The sequence below is a fragment of the Rhagoletis pomonella genome, unplaced genomic scaffold, assembly GCF_013731165.1.
Source record: "Rhagoletis pomonella isolate Grant_MI unplaced genomic scaffold, Rhpom_1.0 Rhpom_scaffold_00006, whole genome shotgun sequence".
In the NCBI taxonomy this organism is placed as follows: Eukaryota; Metazoa; Arthropoda; class Insecta; order Diptera; family Tephritidae; genus Rhagoletis; species Rhagoletis pomonella.
Window position 1 is genome coordinate 55,794,078 of NW_023458560.1, and position 6,549 is coordinate 55,800,626.

The 6,549-nt window shown below is 39.1% G+C and overlaps 1 protein-coding gene across 2 annotated transcripts in view; it reads left to right on the plus strand.

Moving 5' to 3' along the window:
- The first annotated feature begins 3,829 nt into the window (after window positions 1–3,829).
- Window positions 3,830–6,549, plus strand: part of LOC118740980 — a 545,588-nt gene continuing 542,868 nt past the window's right edge. For both annotated transcript variants that reach the window (XR_004993209.1, XM_036472753.1), the window contains exon 1: window positions 3,830–4,091. The gene's annotated coding sequence lies outside the window, so the exon portion shown is untranslated. The remainder of the gene's footprint in view (window positions 4,092–6,549) is intronic.

Here is a 6,549-nt window from a genome sequence, read left to right on the forward strand (position 1 = left end):
TCCTTGTCGAATATGTTGCAGTATCTTCGGAGAAGTTCCTTAGCCTTGTGCTGGTATTTTTCTTCCAACCCTTCCGTCCATGCATTGATGTCTTCCTCAATGTCATTCTCGCCAATGGAATCGCTTTCAGGTAACTTTTCGCAGTTGAAGATTGCCTCTACCTCTCGACATTGCCCCAGTACAGTTCCTCTTCGGAGTTTGACTGGTGATTTGAACTCATTGAGCACTCGAACTGGGATGCGTCCATCCTTTTGCGTCTTAGCCAGGGTTTTACCAATAAGTACGTCCGGTGTAGAATTTTGTGTCGCTTCAACAACCCACAATTTGTTTGTCCCACAATCTCCATCAATTTTTGCCCACACAACTGCTTCTGACTTCGGTGGAATCTGCTCGCTTTCCTCTAGGATCACTCGCTTGCTGCTGTACGGACCATCATACCCAAACCTAAGGGGCACTTCCATGTTGTCGTACGTCATGATCCTGTTCTTCATGTCGATCTTCATGCCTTGACCAAATAAAAAGTCTAATCCAATGATGACTTCATCCATAATCGCCGCGACTATGAACTTGTGTAACACCGTCACATTCCCTATTGCGACTTTGCATGTTACCTCTCCTACAACTTGGGTGTCCTCACCAGTTGCTGTCCTCAACCTTGCTCCAGGTAATGGCCTTACCTCTTTAGTGACCAAATCAGATCGAATGATGGAATGTGATGCGCCCGTATCAACAGTTAGTACTCGCTCATGTCCGTCCACATATCCACCAACAGTAACGTTGCTCGCTTTTCTGCCAATTCGCGAGACGGAAATTATGGGGCATTCAATTGCGGGAGCCAGCGTGCGCCCCTTGCTGCTGGCTCGTTTTAGTTTAACGACTGGTCGGAGTTGGGCTCGTCATCCTCAGTCCTGCGTTTACGTACTGCTGAACTGTTTGACCTGTTGGAACCCGTCTTACATTCGCGTGCGAAGTGGCCTGGTTTTCCGCAACTAAAACATTTTCTAGCACCATCCTTCCTCTCGGTTGCACCAGGAGTATTCTTCCCTGCCATCGACTTGAGTGTTTTCAGGATCTCGTTCATCACGTCAGGTGTTTCCACTTCTACTCGATGGGCTTTGTAGGCTGGTCTACTTAGGAGCGCTGCCGTTTCACGTGTCTGAGCATACGAGACCGTTTCAGCAAATGTTGGCTTTGGATTTGCATACGTCTCGCGCTTGGTATACACGTCCCGCATTCCGTTGATGAACCTCTGGATTTTTACTCTTTCGAGGTGCTCACCAGATGCATCTCCAATTGCCAAATGAGCCAACCTTTCAACCTCGGAGGCGAATTCCTGTAGAGTCTCATTGGATTTCTGGCAGCGATTTTCCAGCTCCATCTGGTAAATCTGTCTCCTGTGTTCGCTACCATAACGTCTTTCCACTGCACCCATTAACGCATCGTAACTGTTCCTTTCACAATCAGGAATAGTCTGCAAGATTTCCGCTGCAGGTCCTTTTAATGCAACGAACAGTGCAGCGGATTTATCCTCCATGCTCCAGTGATTTGCTGTAGCTGTCTTCTCAAACTGGAGCTTAAAGACTTGGAAAGGAATCGTGCCGTCAAAGGATGGAGTCTTTACCTTGGGCGCGCTGGTCGAAGAAGGTGGGCGATTCAACTGCATATCTCGGAGGCGACCTTCCAACTCTTCTACCTTAGCCTCGACTTTCTCCTGAATTAGCTCTTCGATTTTATCTTGTCGTTCCTCCATTTTATCCTGTCTCTCTCTGAGTTCCGCGTTATCTTTAAATAAATTCTCTTGTAGCTGAGTAATCTTTTCATCTAGCTGCGATGACATGTACGTTTTCTGTGCTTCCAGCTGCGAGGACATGCGTGTTTCCTGCACTTGCAGCTGGGATGAAATCTGTGATATGGCACCCAATAACATGTTCATGTCTATAGCCGTTGACGCACAAGGAGCCTTTCCCTGCTCTTCAAGCTTCGCTGATGTCTGTTCCACATCATTCGATGAACCAGCAACCTCTTCCTTGTCTTTGTCCTTCAAGGATGCCTCGTCGTCCTCACGATGGAAGTCGTGTTTGTCAACGTCGATGCCTTCCTTTTCCATAGCCTCTCGCAACCGTGATAGCAACTCCACTTTTCTTCCGGAGGTTGCTAAATTTCGTTTCTCCAACTCCTGCTTGAGTTCCTCAATCTTTAGATCCTGAATTTTTGCCATTTTCAGTAGTTTATCCTTCGGGATTTATTTAACAATCCCACTTCTGACACCAATTGTTACGATTATCCTCGAAACCTTGAGGGATTTCCCAAATATACTCGGGCTCGTATCGCTGGATTGTTAAATAAATGCTAACGATGACCGAATTGTAGTACAATTAACTTTATTGTACAACAAACAATTTTACAATACTTGCTAATACAGTAAAAATACTACAATACTTGTTAAGGCAATTACAACGCTTTACTGAACTTGTTACACACAATTAAACTTATAGCTTGCTTATTCGCAATTCGCTTCTCTGCTCACTTTACTTGTAGCTTGCTGACTTGCAACTCACTCACCTTCGCGTTGGCGGCGCCCTTATATACCTGCGCTGGCACTTATGGCAACTCTAGAACATTCTGAAGTTTATCGCTCATTCTCTTTCTCTCGCTGTTCGCAGTGTTCATCCAACTTGACGTTTCTCTTTGTAGAACATTCTACGTCATTCTTCGAACATTCTGCCTATTTCTCGTTGTTCGCTTTGTGTTGCCGCAGTATTCGCCACAATAAAAAGTGGTGTTACTAGCTCAGTTGATTTTGTGTATGTGTTTCACCGCTCGGCTTCCGATATCAAATTGAAAAATTTTGTTTGAATTTCTAAACACACTTACAGATTTTGACAGTTTATGCCGCCAAAGCAAAAACAAAATACATGTAAATTTTTGTTTATGTACTCCTGCTATCACCTTATATTGATTCGCCTTGGCACAAACAAAAGTAAAATGAGTGGAAATCATAATATTAATGATGCTTATGTGACAACTATCAAGCAAAACTAAGTAGGGAATTATTTTGCAAATGAACTCACCAGTTGAAATCAGCCCTATGGGCTACTGAAATTTTATTCACCTCAAACTTGTCAAAAATTTACTTGCCGCGAACTTTGTTACCGATTCACACACGCTCATATATAAATAATGAAAATTTTTATTAAAAAATCGCGCGATTTTTTATTAAAAATTTTCGCCTGCGGCGCTTCTTCTATAAAAATTAATACTTCGATAAATAATGAAAATTTTTAATAAAAAATCGCGCGATGGTATAGCGAAATTTGCTATTATATTTTGGTTACAATATCTTATTTAGATGAAAGTAAAAAGAAGAAGAAGAAGAAGTGTATAGTGTAAACTGAGTATAATAGCGCAAATGAAATGTGAAATAAAGTGGCAATACCAGCGATTTGAGGTTATAATAATTTTAGCAGGCGCAAAGTTTGTTTACTCTGTTTTATTAACGAAATATTTAAAATAAAAGTGAATAAATGATTTGGTTTGCATAAAATAATAACCGGAAACGTTTTAGTAGTGTTTTAAAAGTGGAAACTGGTGATTTAGTGTATTTTTGACGTGGTAATTGCTCATAGAAAACAACGAAATTTAACAAAAGTTTTTTGTTCATAACTTTTAAATGGTTAATAATATTAATTTCCCCCTCCCGATTGTTATTAGGGGGGCCGAAACGCGTCGTTTGGTACCCCTCCCGACTTTTCCGCACCTTTTTTAGGGGTTGTTACCCCACCCTAGAGAATTACCATAAATGTTCCCAACGACGCTAAGCAACTAATTATTGGAATTCCATAAAATAGCTTAACAGCTGTTTCGCGTTGTGCGAAAGTGTCGCCAGCGTTAGGGCGCACAAGGCACCCGAAAAAGAATAGCCGCAGCCATCTGCCCCTGATTTGATTAAATATTTGCTGGCATGAGCTATACTACAAAAGGTCACCATATAGCGTAGAGGATTTGACAAGTGGATTACAAATACAACATATGTACATATATACATATATATATCTGGATCGTGGAAGGAATACTTCTAAGCCTCTACAAAGGTCAGTTTCAACACAATTTATTAAGTAATGTAGTATCGTGCATTGGATTGATTAGTGATTGGTAACAAATATGAATTTAAAAACTTTATTTTCAGTTAAATATGCTTCAATCTATAAAGGTTCTAGTTTTTCGGTAGGTACCACTATAAATTTGAAAAGAAAGGCTGTTGAAGTTCGCCCCAAAGTTTGGGCTAATGCCTACATTTTGGTTACGATCTTATCTGATCATTTTAAACTTGGTAGAATTATTGAGTGTGTAAAATCAGCACCTCAATGCATTAAAAAGTAATACCTATATATGTATGTACTTACATATGTATATGGGTAGCCCTCTTTTGTCATGCAAGCAAATGTTTATTTAACTTGAAGTAATGAAGATGCAACGAACTAAGAAAGGGAATCAGTATAAGTAGCACTTACTTAATAATAACGATTATTTCAAATGGAAAAAAAATTGTTACAGCTTGATCTCTAAATCTTATCCAAAACAAAGCACAATTCGATTCCATAAACTTTTTAAGTCGGTTTATTAACATCTCTAAAATTGTTCTTGTTATTTAATTTGTATTTTAAAATACTTTACTCTCAAAACAGTAATTTTTCTGCTGTATCAAATATCATCGACGTGAGGTTACCTTACCTAACCTGAAAACTTATTCCTATTTAAATTCATACATACCTTGTCAACTTCAATCTGACTACCATTGTCTGCCTACAAGCATTCTAAGACATAAAACCTGGGATTTCATCTGTACAACTAAGTAATAAATTATTATAAATATTATAACTCATACCGATTCTGTGACTCACAGTTGGTAATATTAATGAAGTTGTTCTCGAAGAAGATGCCGCCTTAAAAGAGGGAAAAAAGTAACAAGTCATAAAGCCATTAAAAAATTGAACAATTCCCCAGAAATACATGTATGTAATATAAAGTTGGGAAAAGAAAGTCAAAGTAGTTCCTTAGCTTTAAGTACAAATTATCAGAGTTACCAAATTTATTAAAAACCTCAACCTACCTATTAAAATTTCAAATTAGTTCTTCAAGTAATTTTAATTTATAAATATGTATTTTTGTTTTTTAGTTTACGTCGATCTTACAAATATCATCATAAATTTTAATGGTTATTCATATACACCGGTTAGTTTCAAATAGAAAGCACTATCGCTTTCAAATCCTAACAAGCCTGTTTTCAAAGCTTTGCAAGATAAATAGCAGCTACATTTTACTCGCTCCTCACCTCACGTACACCACGGCAACGCCATCATTGGCGCGCAACTCATACACACTTGCCCTACAACTTGTGCATTGCCCACTTTAGACTATTTATCCGTGCAATCATTGTAGCTATCACTACACTGCTACTATCATCGGCAACGCTAACAGTGTATCGCAAACGTTATTTGTATTTCCTTATTTTAAAGGTCTTGAGTGTGTACTCCCACTCGCAGGTGTATACATATTTATGTTTGTACATACATACATTCGTATGTTGCAAATGCAGCTACGTTTACTTTATGGATGTTTTTTTTTTGTTTTTTTTACTAGGAGGAAGCATCGGATGCCTATACCCGTCAGTGTGGGACTTTAACCCGAACTAAACCTCCTACTGTCCGAGTACCGAACCCCCCGGTACCACCGTCAAGTATTTCGTCGGGAGGCGGTTGAGCACTAGGCTCGCACGTTCGTTCCTGTCGGTTGTACTCAGTCCTGGGCTACGCCTAGTAGGCTTTGCCACGTCTTGTTTAAGGATAATTACCCTTTTTATACCTTTCATGAGCATGAAATGGTATTATAACTTTGGTCCGATGTTTGTAAGTACCAGAACAAAAAGAGATAGACCCATTAAAATGTATACTTATATGATCAGAACGTCGAGCTGAGTTGATTTAGCCATTCCCGTCTGTCCGTCTGTTTGTATGCAATCTAGTCTCTCAGTTTTCGAGATATCCGTATCAAATTTGGTAGGTGGGTGTATTTTTATAATGTATTAATCATTTGTCGGAACCGGCAGAATCGGACCACTATAACATATAGCTCCCATACAACTGATTGTTCAGATATGAGATTTTTCGTTATAACTTCTCCATTTATGCAGCTACGAACATGAAATTTTGCAGTACTTGCACCCATTATCAACAGAATACTTACAGTGAAAATTACAAAGATCGGGTCACTATAACCTATAGCTCCCATACAACTGATTGTTCAGATATAAAATTTTTCGTTATAACTCCTCCATTTATATAGCTAGGAACATGAAATTCCGCTCTATTTTCAATAATTATCAACAGAAAACTTACAGTGAAAATTAAAAAGATCGGGTAACTATAACCTATAGCACCCATACAACTGATTGTTCAGATATGAGATTTTTCGTTATAATTCATCCATTTATGTAGCTAGGACCATGAAATTTCGCGCTGTTTTCACTCATTATCAACAGAAGACTTACAG